The sequence below is a fragment of the Sus scrofa genome, chromosome 8, assembly GCF_000003025.6.
Source record: "Sus scrofa isolate TJ Tabasco breed Duroc chromosome 8, Sscrofa11.1, whole genome shotgun sequence".
NCBI lineage: Eukaryota > Metazoa > Chordata > Mammalia > Artiodactyla > Suidae > Sus > Sus scrofa.
Genome location: NC_010450.4, coordinates 35,046,986 through 35,061,822, shown reverse-complemented (window position 1 = coordinate 35,061,822; position 14,837 = coordinate 35,046,986). Strand labels below are relative to the sequence as shown.

General features: G+C 38.4%; 1 long non-coding RNA gene across 1 annotated transcript in view; it reads right to left on the bottom strand.

Moving 5' to 3' along the window:
* The window catches only part of LOC106504638, an 82,734-nt gene that overhangs the window by 25,442 nt on the left and 42,455 nt on the right, over positions 1 to 14,837 (bottom strand). The window lies entirely within an intron of this gene.

The following is a 14,837-nucleotide window of genomic DNA, read 5'->3' as shown; positions in this document are numbered from 1 at the left end:
ATCAAAATTTCTGCTCCTTGAACTTAAATCCTTGTGCAGAGAGATAGGTTATAAGCATGTACATGCACATGTAATATAGTCCAAACTATATAGAGAAAAATAAAGCAAAATATGGTGAGGAGGATAAGAATGAGAAGGGGTAGAAGGTTATTTAGATCAGGAGTGAAAGTAGACTTCTCTGGTCATATTTGAGCTGCGTCCTTAAGAAAGTAGGAGCAGGAGGGCCAGGACAAAGTTTCTGGAGCAGGAAAAAGTTTGGCTTGTTCAAGGAACCAGAGGAGGTCAGAGAGGCTAGAGGAGAGGGTGCAAGAAGGAGAAAGACGTCAGACAGACAGATGCATCAACTCAGGCTAGGTTAGAATTTGGGACTGGATAAATAGTGAAATATTTTCTGCAAGCAGAGCCTTATAGAATACTTTAGAATACAGGAATCCGATATTTTGCTGATATTCAAAGTGTTGATAACTAGGATGCCTCTAGACTGGCAGCCTACTTCTCTCTCTTCAGCATTCTGTGTGTCTCTCTTGTCTCCCCAGTTTCCCTAAGGTGGGGCTCATTCAGGTTTTGGAGCTGGTGCTTCTAGTGAAGAAGGCTGGCCTGGCTTTGTTCAGCTTACCAATCTTAGGCTCAACTAATCAGTCAAAACCTATATTGGTCTTAAGAAAAATTAAATGCTTGGGGCACTTGACCCAAGGGCAAAAATAAAGGACACCTTTTAGCATTGTTACAACTGCCTAACTCTGCACTTCAGCAAGCAGTGTTTTAGTCTTGTGAGAGATGGTTGCTCATATTTGCTCCAGAGATAATGGCTCTGTGCATCAGTATCATAATGATCTTGGGGTGAAGCAATAAAAAATGAATGGCTTTTCCTGAACAGAGATTTGGTGCCAATCTCTCCCTCTGAGACAGTATGGCAAATAGTAATCATCTCGCAAGTACATTTTCAATGGGAAAGGCAACCGTAAATTATTTTCACACTGTATTTTCAACTTTTTAAAGCTGTTTTTTTTTTTTTTTTTTTCTGAGTCTCAAAAAGACAGCTATGAAAGCTTCATTAAGTTTTGGAAAGCATTTATTAAGTGTACTTATTAGGCACTTATGTGAAAGCACTGTTCTATATGCTAAGATTTAAGTTACATGAGTTTAGTCTGTCATAAAGGATCATGTTACATAGTCTAGAGAGTCTCAAAAAAAAGCAGCTGGAGGAGAAGCAGAGTCCCATCAAAGATGGCAGGGACGGAGAAATCAGGGGCACCTGCAGGGTGAACAGACCATCAGGGAAGATCCAAAGATCACACAATAGAAGGTATAGGTTTATACTGATGGTTGGTACCATAGCTGGGAAAGGGGTCGATGGGATGATGAAGACCATTGACAGAAACCCTGCTGGGAAATTTGTCTACACAGACAGGAACTTAGTCACTGAGTCTATAGGGTTAGCAGGTAGGACTCCTCTTCAAAGACTGGAAGGACAAATCCAAACTTTAGCTCTAGAGGTAGCTGACCTAAAGAACAGAGGATCAAGGTATGAATTCTGGGACAGTAATAAGAAGCTAAATCTGTTATCTAAACTGAGGTATGGAAACATTATACACCTGGCTTTGTGCTAAGTGTTTTAGAATGAACGATGAAGAGGATCTAGTTTCTTTTATTCAGCTCTTTGCTTGATTTGGAAGATAGATTTTTTTTTTGAAAATTGTTATAGAAAGTGAAAATATTATGGCAAAAAAAGGCCCAAGGGCATTATGGGAATATTGATAAAGAAAAGGGTTATCTTTGTTTAGGGAAACTGAGAAAATCTTCCTGGCAAATACTGAAGTCTGCTCTCTTAAGTTACATGGTATCAAGAAAAATGTATCATACGGCCAGTCCCTCTGTCAAAATAGGCAACTGTGAACAGAATTGTTAAGGACTTTTAAGTATGGCTTGAGGAAAAAAATAACTTCTTTATGGTGGAAAAAAAAGACTATAGCATTAGAATAACAGTGAGCAGGTTACAACCTCTCTGAGACGTAGAGGTCTGTGTGTTTGTAAATCACACAGTATAGAGTTCCACTGCATTCAGTAAACGTCACTGCCCATCTTCCAAATCTTTAGGAAATGGAAGTATTGGACTTGCATCCTGCTATGGTAGATTGAAAATCTATTTATATGTGTAGATGTAGCTATAGGGGAAAAGTGATCACAAATTTGAAACAACGCTTTCTGGTGAGCTTGGTAATATAATTTCTATTTCATTTTTATAATAGCTACCATTCCAGGGATGGTAAAGAAGGCCTTTAATTTGTTACTTAAACAACAACAACAAAAATATTTTCAGTAAGGACTTTGGGCTTTGCAAAAGAAAGGCACTTTACAAATCAATATGTGTATTAGTTTTGTTACTGTAATAGCTAAACATTAAAGTCTAGTGCAAAGTTTTATAGAAGGGCCAAATGCAAAAAAAAACCTCGTCAATTTGTTTCCATAAAATTATATTTCTTAGCACAATAATGGTTTCTGTTTTATGTAACATTTTCCAAAGAAATGTGGTAATATCCTAATGAGGAATAAGTAAGAAATACTGGAAACTCTTGTTTCTGTAAACATTTTATGATAAAATGGCTCCAGTGGAAGAAATAAGGTTCTATCCAGGTGAAACACACAGAATTAGTTACATGGACCTACTCTGAAGATATAGTGTGTTCCTCAGAAATGAAACAAAGCCAAAATACAAGGAACATACTGAGCTATCCACAATGAAGGGAAGTTTCTTATAATAGATGGAAGAGGACGTTATTGAGAAAGACATTTTAATTATTCCAGAGATATTTATTCAGCCTCTAATATATGACAGATGATTTGCTGTGTAGCAAAGAGACAAAAATGGGGCTGGCAGATTAGATTGTGTATTCCAAAAAGGGCTGTAGCAATAGCTCCCATTCTACATACTGTTCTTAAAATGTGACTTCTCCATTCTTCCCAAAAAGAATTCCTCCCTTTGAATCTGGGCAAGCTTATGACATTGGTGAAAGTGAGGTTGTGGAACTTCTGAGGTTAGTTATGAAAAGTAATACAATTTCTGCCTGAATCTTTTGGACAGCTTGCTCTTGGAATCAACCTCCTGAAGAGACCCAGGTGGAGAGGAATGGACATCCAGTACCAATTTGCTTGTCATATTCATGAATCATCTTAAAGTAGATACTTGAATATAGCTTGAGTCAAGCCATCCTGGCTGACACCACATGGAAGAGAAATAAATTTTCCCTACCAAGACTGTCTATATTATAAGTTGTGATCAACATAAGTGATTGTTGTATTATAATTTTTATGTTTTGAGGTGCTTTTTTTACACAGCAATAGCTAACTGGAAGAGTAATAAATAAGCCACATTTGTATCCTTCTGAAGCTTATAGTGAATGATGAATAAAATTAAGCAAGCAATTATGATATAATGTGGAAACTGTTTTACTAACAGCAAAACATTTACATATTAGTTTATTTTGGGGATGGATTGTAGTTTTCAACAATAATAGCTTCGCTCCAGAAGTAGCACCTAAAGTGATAGGTAGAAAATGAGTGGGAAAAGGAAGTTGCATGTTTTAGAAATGGAAAGAAAGTATGTTTTGATAACAGCCTATGTGGTGATGGGGGTGGGGACCATAAAAAAAAAATAGAGAGGAAAGAAATACGCAAAACCTAAATGAGATCAGGTTAAAGAGCTTGGACTTTATCCTAAAATAGTGATCTAAGGTAATCTTTTTGTTTGTTTGTTTAGGGCCACACTGCGGCATATTTAATTTCCCAGGCCAGGGGTCAAATCAGAGCTGTAGCTGCAGGCCTACACCACACCCACAGCAATGCTGGATTCAAGCCATGTCTGTGACCTACGCCACAGCTCATGGCAACGCTGGATCCTTAATCCACTGAACAAGGCCAGGGATCGAACCTGCATCCTCATGGATGTTAGTAGGGTTTGTTACCACTGAGCAACAATGAGAACTCTTTGATTGAGGTACTCTTTTAATTAGCTAAAGGGTATGGTCAGCTTTGTGTTTCAGGAAGATTAAGAAACAAAAGGAGGTATCTAGAGATACACAGACTAGTTAGTTAGTGACAGTGATTTAGTCTCTATCTACAGAGTTTCTCACATTAGTTAATGGAAGTTCCATCCTTTCAAATGCTCACACCAAAAACATCCTTGATTCCTTTTATTCCTTCCCATCTATCTGCAAATCCTGCTTTATTGATCTTTAACATATATCTAGAATACGACCATTTTTTACCATCTAAATTGCTACCATCCTGATAATAACCATCATTTCTCACATGAATTATTGCCAAAGCTTTCTAAAAGGAGGCAACTTCACTTTTATATTTGTCCCACCTACCACAAGGACTGTTCTCAACGCAGCACAATCAGAGTCAACTTTCAAAAGCCAAAATCAGATCAACTCACTCCTCTGCTCAAAATCCTGTAGGTGTCCTCATTTTATTCAGAGTAAAAGCCAAAGTCTATAAAACAGCACAGGAGGCTGCACATAATCTGGTCTCCTGTTTTCTCTCTGATTTTTCTCTTCACCTTTTCTCTCTTTCTATTCGAGCCGCACGACGGCACATAAACACCCCAGAGGCATTCCAGCCTTTGGATTTGGTTTAGGCTGTTGTTGCAGCCTAGAAGACCTTTCCACGGACATCTGTATGCCTCATTTCCTCAGCTCCTTCACGTCTTTGTTCAAATCGCACCTATTTCAAACAGCAATGGGCAGTCTCATTTATCATCCTTTAAACTCTCAAACACTGCTCTACCTGTATTCTTTTCTTGACGCCTATATCTCCCTGTAACATCCCGTATAATTTATTTATTTTTCATGTCTATCATTCATGTTCTGTCTTTACTTCTGTCTGCCCTTACTCTTGATGGGATATAAAGGGGGATAATGAGAGCAGAAATCATGTGTTTGCTGATGTAAAAAATTACCCCAAGAAGTAGCTGGCATATAATAGGCATTCAAATATTTGTTGAGTGAATGAATGGCGATAGAGACGGAGGAGCTCTCCACATTTTTTTCTACCACATATAATTCTCCTTTATAATTTAACATAACTTTTGACATGCCCTTTTCTCTGCAGATATTCCACTACTGGCTTGTTTACATTCTCCCTTTTTTCTCCTCACTATGACTGCCACTGGAATTTAATCGACTATCAAAATCATCTTGGCTTCTTGGCCAGACCAAATACCAGCCAGACCATTTCAAATATTAATACACATGCCACCCTAGTGAAGAAAATATGAGTGGCCTACACAGGCATCAAAACTTTTAAGTGGCTTATTCAAGGTCAGTATTCCAATCAATGTGGAGTATAACTGAACCTTAAAGGGCAGGATTATAATTTAATATAGTTTAAGGAATGGGTAGGATAAAGAACAGCACATTGAATGATATTAAATAGAAACAAGTGTTGGGTAGGACAAAAACTACAGACAGATGGTAGGTAGAGTCCATTCCTCTGTTTTACTACAGCTGTATTGTTTTTTTTTTTCTTTTTTAAATTTATTTTTAAAAATTCTATTGTAGTAGAGTTGATTGGCAGTGTTGTGTTAGTTTCAAGTTCACAGCAAAGTGAGTGAGTTATACATGTACAAATATCCATTCTATTTCAGATTCCTTTCCCATATAGATTATTACAGGCTACTGTGTAGATTCCCCTGTACTATATAGTAGGTCCTTGTCAGTTACTTATTTTATATATAGTAGTATGTATATGTTAATCCCAACTTGCTAGTTTCTACCCCCAACACATTTCCCCTTTGGTAACCATAAGTTTGATTTTGAAATCTTTGAGTCTGTTTCTGTTTTATAAATATGTACATTTGTATCATTTTTTAGATTTCACATATAAGTGAAATGTTATGACATTTGTTTCTTCCACATCTTGGCTATCGTTAACACTGCTGCAGTGAACATTAGGGTGCATGCATCTTTTTGAATTATAGTTTCCTCTAGGTATATGCTTCTGAGTGGGATAACTGGTTCATACGGTAGTTCTATTTTTAATTTTCTGAGGAACATCCACACTGTTTTCCATAGTGGTTGTACCAATTTACATTCCCATCAACAGTCTAGGAGGGCTCCCTTTTTGAGGAGGCCAATTCTTAACTGAGATTTGAAAGATAAGAAGAATCCCACAGGAGGAGCAAACAGGAAAAAAAAAAAAAGACAAAAAGACAAAACCAAACATGACCATAAAAACAAAAACACAAGATCTGAAAATACTTGTTGTCCAAGGTTGGTCCACAGATGTACAGCATTAACATCGCCTGGGACTCTGTTAGCAGAGCAGAACTTTGGGTGCCCCTTCATATGTACTGAATCTGAATCTGCATTTCTAAAAGGTGCCCAGGAGACTCATATGCATATTAAATTTCGGCAACAGACATAAAATTAACTTTTGAATAAGGCAAATGGAGATGTTTGGCAAGGTTGAGGAAGGCTCCTTCAGTGTAGTGGGACAGAAGTCACATGGGAATGGGCTGAAGCAAGGATGGCTAGGATTAAGGAGAGAACACAGCGTGCAAATAACACATTATGCAAGTGTAATTTGGAATGAGAGGAGAATAGAAGATAGAACAGTACCTGAAAGGGAATACAGGGTGAGGAGCGAAGTTGGTTAAGATGAAGGATGTGTTTTTGTGTGCATAAAGATTACATTTCAATAAGGGGGAGAGTAATGGTGAGGATATAGGAGAGTATCTGAGGATGATGTCCTTGAGAATGCAGGACAAAGGAAGGAAGCAGCATGGCAAAACTAGTCTGTGATGGGGAAGTGACACTTCCTGTACTGGAGCAAAAGGGAAGGTGGAAAGGATGTGTGTCCTGTGGATGTACGGTTGAGAATATGAGCAGCTTCTGGCACACGAATTGTCTTTTGTCAATGAAGTGTAAGGCATGCACATCAGGTGTAAACAAGGCAGAAACAAGAGCAGGGATTTGAAAAGTGAGAAGTTAATGAAATAATTTCTGCAGAAGAATAAACCGAGAGAGAACACAATGGTAGGTAGGATAGTGGTAAATAGACACTGTTCAGTACCTACTTGAATTTAGCAATCCAAATATACAGTGAACACTGTTACATTACAAGATGTTGTCCCCTAGCTGTGCTCCCTTTGTGGGTGCAGGTATAGAGCAAGCAGATGGTTAGGTTCACATAAGGTTGGGGTTAATAATCAAAAGTCATCCTTTAACCCTGCAACATATCTAAATCAGGTTCTTGGCAACTGTTTCTGTCTACAGAAGTTAGAGGTTAGATGCAGATATTTAGCTCAAATTATCATAACATGGAGCTGATTATTTCACTTCCAATGTGCTCAGTTTTGCATATATTTCCTGGGAACTTCACAGCAATGCTATGGCTTAGCTATTATCAGCCCCACTTTACTGATGAAACTGAATATAAAGAGGTTTCAGTAAGCCTTAAGTAAATTATAATGCCAAGAGTCAAATTAAGATCTTCTTATTAAAATCTACTTAACTCCCACCACCAGTCACGTCATTATAATAATAAAAGGAATTTTTTAAAAAGGGGGAAAATGAGAAGATCTGGGATTTTTTTGAGTTTTTTTTTTTCTTCTTTCTTTAAGTTCCAAGCAAAAAAAGATATCGGTTTTCATTGGTTATGTTTCTCTTTTTCTTTTTTTCCCCCTCCCATTATAGGTGTTTTAAAATTGAATGAAATAGGACATGTGCTCTCTCTTTTCTTCAGAATACAATCTGAAAATAAATATGAACCCTTCGAGATTTTGCTTCTTACAATTCCTTACCACCATGTGAGAAGTTCGAGAGGAAGTTCAGCTGAGCAGCATGTAGGGACTATGGTGGCAATAGTCCTTATGAGTTTTTGAGAATTCTACAAAGGGTTTATCTTGGCTCAGTACTTCTTTCTTTGCAAAACATGAAGGATAGTGCATTTATTTCGACTGCTTTAAATTACAGAAATGTTAAACAACAAGATTTAAAAGTAAGTATCAGGTAAGGAAATCAGACACACTCAAAAGCCTACAGAGGCCCAGAATAGAACAAAAAGAGTGAAGTGGTTCAGACAGAAGATGGTCAGAGGAAAGCATGCAGCCTAGTACAAACTGTGAACCACTCACTGATATAACTTAATTGATGGCACATGGGAATCCCAGCTTAGTGTTGTAAAACCCTCCTAGTAGCCAATAGAAGACAGCCTAAAATTCTGTGCAATATAAACATTTAAAAATATTCATTGGCAAAACAAACGTATCAGCCAGCAAGGTGCCGAAAGGTAAACGGAGACATATTAAAATGTTGAATTCACTTGAAGAAAAATCAATCAAACAGGGTAGGGCCAAACCCAAGTTGTTAGGAGTACTCATCTGATGGCAACGAGGGAAAATTTACATAGAGAAAGTGAGGAAGTAAAGCAAGGCAATTATTTGATTCATTATTACTTAGGTCTAGCTGACAGTTGTGATTGGTTATTCTCAGAGTTTTGATTTTGTAATCTTGAGGCACTTGGATTTTGGTTAACATAGGTACGCTGCCAGGGCATGACCACCGCCAGTCTAACAGCCTCCTTGTTTAATTAATTTAGCAATGGTTATGCCCAAGGGTCTCCAGTTTTTCACTTCTGGTGGACAAAGATCACAGATTGCCAAATACGAATGTTAATGACCAGTGCTAACAAGCCAGACACCCCTTAAAAACTCTTTTAAATGGCTCATTTGGGAAATATGATCTACCAGGTATAGTTACTGTTAGACATCTTTTAATTTGTTTTTTAATTTAGACCAGTTACGTGAAAGAAGGAACTATCTTCAAACCTGATATAAGAGACAGTGAGAAAGATACGCTTTCCTTGTATAAGTTATGGGCTGCTTGCTCATGAGTGGGTTTCCAGTGCATAGACAAAAAAAAGAGCTTCATCATGACCAAAAAGTATGGAATAACTTTACTCAGCAGTGGTTCTCATTTATGAATCAGAGTTCACAAACTTAATCATTTATCTTAATGAACTTCCCAGGGGTAGTCAACAAGAGCATTATCAGCACAGCAGGTAAGTTTTCCAACAATAATGATATTATGTTTCTTTCTGAATAAAGCATAATTTCAGTAACTTTGTGATTCAGATAAGGTAAGCCCATAAACAGACAAAAAAGTCATGAGGACAAAAATCACAGCCTATTAGGTAAGATTCTCTTATGATATTGTCTAATTTCATCTCAGGAGCACCAAAAATGTGAATAAGGTGAATAAGATTCTAACCTAAGTGAATTTCTTGCCATCCCCCATCTAACTTTTGTGATTCCATGTTTGGTGTTGGATTTCTTTCTTCTTAACCTGGTCCAGGATGTCTGTCAAAATCCTGTACGCCTGCCAAAGCCCAGGTTAAAAACAGCTTTCTCCTCAGTGATCCTAGGGAACAAAGACCTCGGCTATAATGTATCCACTGCAAATTCAGGTATGCTTAGGTAGGTTGGTGGACATAAAGAATATGGGTTGTAGATACTCTTTGTGGTAGAATAGAAGCAGCCTTGGGAGAGAGAAACTGACCAAACACTTTGGATTCAATGGCTTATCTCCTAAGACTTCCACGTAATTTACAACAGTGACAGTCCTTTAATCTCACATGTTGTGGCCTGATAGTGACAGGGACACAGAGACTGGCAACCCTAAATAGCAAGTCAGTATGGAGGGGCGTGCATCCCTGAGACTATTGATCTGTGTCCAAACTATCAACCTGGAAACTAATGCCAAATTCCATGAAAGGAGGCATAATAAACAAAAAGGATGAATTAAGCAAAAGAGCTTTTACGAATCTGATATTAGAGCTGTATACTAAGAGAGAGAATGTAATTTTATTAGAGTCCTGTGGTCTTAAAAGAGAATTGTTAATTTCTATGAATATGATCTTTTTGATAGCTGCATTGCACTATGTACTTTGGATAAATGTCTAGTGGACTAATAACTCTGTGGTAGGCTCATCTCCAGAAATTGTGACTATGTTACCTTACATGCAAAACAGACATGGCAGATTCTGTAATTATTTACAGAACTACTGATCTCCCTCCTTTATGCCTGCTCCTTTTAGATTCTATTTTCCATACAGCAGCATTAGTATTCTTTTGCAATGGCCATCTGATCTTATCACCGCCACCCTTCCCATGGGCATTCCTTCACTCATAGGATAACTTGCGAAATCCAGACTTTGACTTATGAGGCTCTATGCGATCTGGGTCTGAAGCTCCCTCTCCAGCTTTCTCTTACTGTTCTGCTCCTTTTCCCCCAGGCTCCAATCACCTGGGCTTCCTTAATGTTCTATGAACATGCCTTGGGTACACCTTCTTAAGGATCTTTGCAATTGCTGTTCAATCTGCACGAGATACTTCTCCTTCTGATGGTCAAGGGGTTTGCTGAGACACTTCCTTTAGGTTTCTTCCCACCAACAGCACCACCCTAGCTAAGATAGCCACCACCACTTGTTTTAACCTTGCCCTATGCTACCTTAATTTACTTCACTGCACTTACTGTTGTCAGCTATCATATTATATATTCATTTGCTTACTTGGTTGTCTTCTATCTTCTCCACTAGGAAGGGCAGAACCTCTATCTGCTTTATTCATTGCTATGCCTCGTTCACCTCAAAAGTGCCTGCGCCATCATATGGTGGGCACTGAGTTAATATCTGTGGTAAATAAGTTATGACCAAGCTAATCTTTAAATTAATTTAAATTTAAATATCCACATGTGACTAGTGGCTACCATATTACACAATGCTTTTTTAGACAGCCTGCCTACCTTTTGTATTATGCATTGTCTGTTTTCCCATTATACAGAAATAAAAGATACTTGAAGGCAGAGGATCTTATTGTTTCACTAACCAGCACCATATCTCAAGTGCCTAGAACGGTTTCTGGCACAAAGAAGGCACTCTGTGAATATCTGAAGAGTGAATAAAACAAATGGGACCCATATTTTATTTCTGTCTCATGTGTAATTAACTCTGTCACCTCTCTAGGCCCTGGCTTTCCTGGATTTCAACTTGAGAGGGGGAAATTGAACTTGACTGTCATGAAAATCTTTTCTACACTTAAGATGATATAATTCTGTCTCCTCTGAAATAACATTTGTAGCACCATGTTATCAGCTCTTTTGGCCTTAGATGAATGAAACATCTGGAGGATGTCCAGATAATTAAAGTCCCCAATCACTAAAAACTTCTGCTCCAGTTTTGCTCTCTATGTTAAGCAAGTAACCCACATACTCTGTCTGGACAGTCCTGAGCATACTACCATAACAATATCCAGTCTTTCTCCTTTCACCCTCATCCACCTGCTCTCAGTGTCCCTTAATCCTCAGCCTTGTGAATTTTTACACAAGTATCTCCTTGGCACATAGTTCTATATCCCACTAGGCTTGTTTTCAATAGACATATCCTTCCATTCCTCTGGCAATCATATGCACCCCTCCCCCACCAGGACTTGGTGATTTTTGTGAGATCAAAACTACTTACTTTTATTAAAATTCAGTATAAAGACATCTGAAGCTCTACGTATTTCCCTCTCTTCTGTGTCCTTTTCAGGATTTTTGGTCACTACCACTATTGTTCTTTTTTTCCCCTATAATCACATCTATTTTTCATTACAGAGGTTTTTGCTTGTTTGAAAGTTTCTTTGGAACATTTCCCCCCTTGTCTCCATTGGTTTGGAACCCACTGGACCAAATTATGATGCCCTAAGTGAAAATATTATATTTAGTCTTGATGCATTGTCTTGAATCATCAGTGACCTAATTTTCTTATATCAGTCAAGACAATAAAACCCCTAAATACTGTCTTTGATGAGTTATTCTTATTTTCTACTCATACTTTCTGCCAAATTCTCTTCTAAACTTAAACTATTCAATTAAAAAAAAAAGTCAAAAAAACTTCCATATTATTCGCTTTCCTATGAAGGCTTCAACATCAATAGGGATGTAGTTCCTATTTGTTTTGCCTGAATTATCTAATCCTTCATGAACAAAAAAAAGCAGGGGCTGTGACTTTTGGTTATTTTTCCATATGTCTCTGGTCACACTCAGGAGGCAACATCTTTTTTTTTTTTTTTTTTTTTGTCTTTTTGCCATTTCTTGGGCCGCTCCTGAGGCATATGGAGGTTCCCAGGCTAGGGGTCTAATAGGAGCTGTAGCCACCGGCCTACACCATAGCAATGTGGGATCCGAGCCGCGTCTGTGACCTACACCACAGCTCACGGCAACGCCGGATCCTTAACCCACTGAGCAAGGGCAGGGATCGAACCCACAACTTCATGGTTCCTAGTCAGATTTGTTAACCACTGAGCCACGATGGGAACTCCCAGAAGGCAACATCTTTTGCTGGCTTGCATGCCTCTTAGCATTCCATGTCTTCCTCTCAGGATTAATCAAAGGATTCATTATAGTTGATTGTGTATTTGAATTTTATCACTGTATAAAATGTGGGATTAGAAGGATTGGATTTATACTGTCTGGGAGGAGGTCGTAGATTCTATTTAGCTAAAATGGTTCTGAATGTATTTTCTTCTTTTTCTCTTTTTTATCACATTGTGCTACTTTCAACCCCTTGACTCCAGCTTTAATTCCCCTTCACCATCTTAAATTTCTGTGACTTTCTGGCTTCCTTCCCAGATCTTGTTTCTGTCTAGAATTTCTTCCGTTGTTTCCAAAAAGGCAGATCCTATGCAAGAATTCTTCCATCACTTACATGCTCTGTAATCCAGACATCAACTTGCATCAATAATAAACAGAACTAGTGACTTCTTTAGATAAGAATTCCAAAAACAGGGAGTTCCCGTCATGGCTCAGTGGTTAACAAATCCGACTAGGAACCTCCTTTTTGCCGTGGGAGCGGGTCAAGAAAAGACAAAAAAAAAAAAAGAATTCAAAAATATTACTCTCAGGAATGTCACACATGAACCTCTGGAGTCCTAGGGTTTTTTGTTTTGTTTTGTTTTGTCTTTTTGCCTTTTCTAGGACCGCTTCCCTCAGCATATGGAGGTTCCCAGGCTAGGGGTCTAATCAGAGTTGCAGCCGCCGGCCTACGCCAGAGCCACAGCAACGCGGGATCCGAGCCGCATCTGCGACCTACACCACAGTTCACGTCAACACCAGATCCTTAACCCACTGAGCAAGGGCAGGGATCAAAACCGCAAGGTCATGGTTTCTAGACGGATTCGTTAACTATTGCGCCACGACGGGAACTCTGTGGAGTCCTAGTTTGAAAAATAGTTTTTTCCTAAATTTCCCAGGAAGTCTCACAGCAAATGCTGCCTCTGGGGTTCATTCTGCTTCCGGGGTTCTTGGATAAACCTGACTGGGAGGTCTTCCTGGTTATTTACCACAATCCATCCACAACCCATATTGTGTCTGTGGTTCTCAAACTTGAGGGTTCCATTAGAATTACCTAGAAGCTTTGTTATGACAAGTTTCTGAATCAGCAGGTGTGGGTGGGGCTAGAGAGTTTACATTTTTAACAAGCTCCTGGGTGTTATTATGTTCCTGGTCAAAGACTTCATTTGAGAGGCACTGATTTATGGAATCCAGAACTCATTTGCACACTAGGCAATCAAGAGCACTGACTGTATTACAAAGTGCAGGAAAATCAGCAGCACTTCTTCATAACTGCTGGCTAACTCAGAGACTATTTTGCTGCCCCAGAAGCCTGTTTTCCAGATTACTTTGAGCACTGGAGGTAATTCTATAACACATTCTTAATCTTCCTACAATCTAATAAATTTAGTAGGTCAATCTAAAATTTTCTTCCTGAACTCAGGTACTGATTCTTCGAGGAGTACAGAGGAAGTGGATATATCCCATTGAGGAACATTCTCAGTCTCTTCCAAGTCCTCTGTGTATTTGGAGCCACTCCCTACCTTTCTTAGGTTTGTTACAGCTATAAGTCAGCCTTGTTCCCTCCAGCAAACAAAAGAGCCCACTCCTAAGCTGACCTCTTACGTTCATTTCATTTCAGAATAACCTACTCACTTCTCCTCCAGAATCCAGTATTAACTACTGAGAGCTTAAGGCATATGCACGTGTTTGGCGACTTCGGGGATGTATACTGTTGGCAAACTCGAGCAGTTTGTATGTCTTTTGGATTCTAGGAAACTACACAAGAATGCCATCATGGGCCACCTGATTCCTCCCTCCAGAAACTAGCCCCTGTGAAAGGAGGAATATTCTATTCAGAAATCAAGATGAACTTTAAGAATTTGAGAAACAATCTCCAAGCCCTTTTAAAGAGCATCATCAACTTACATGGTAGAAAAAGTAAATCCATATTTTCGTAATTCTGTTTAATATTACTTTGAATAAGCTGAAAGCAGTTTTTAAAAATTGGTGAATCAGCCATAATTAGTAAAAGGGCTACCGTTATCTATTTTCTCTATTTTGCTTTTACTGCCGTTTTCCATTAGCGTGATAATTAAAGTTGCTAACAATCCTTGAGAATTTATTATTAGGAAAGAATTTCACTAAGCAATTTGTGTACTTTATTATACAACTCTTACAAAAATCCTAAGAGATAGATCCTATCATGTTTTGCAGGAAGACATTTTAAGACTTAAGTTAAGTAACTTATTCAAGGTCTCAAGCTATTAAACAGCAGCAAAACAGGGATTTGTACTGGGTTGATGCCCAACCCCAAGAGTTTTTTGTTTGTTTGTTTTTTGCATTTTTGAAAGATTTCAATAAAAATGAATATAATCTTACAAGAGACTATATCAGGGCTTAAAGAATTATGCATTTGTTCCCTGGAAAATATTCTTGGGACTAACACTTCATTTGCCAGTGATG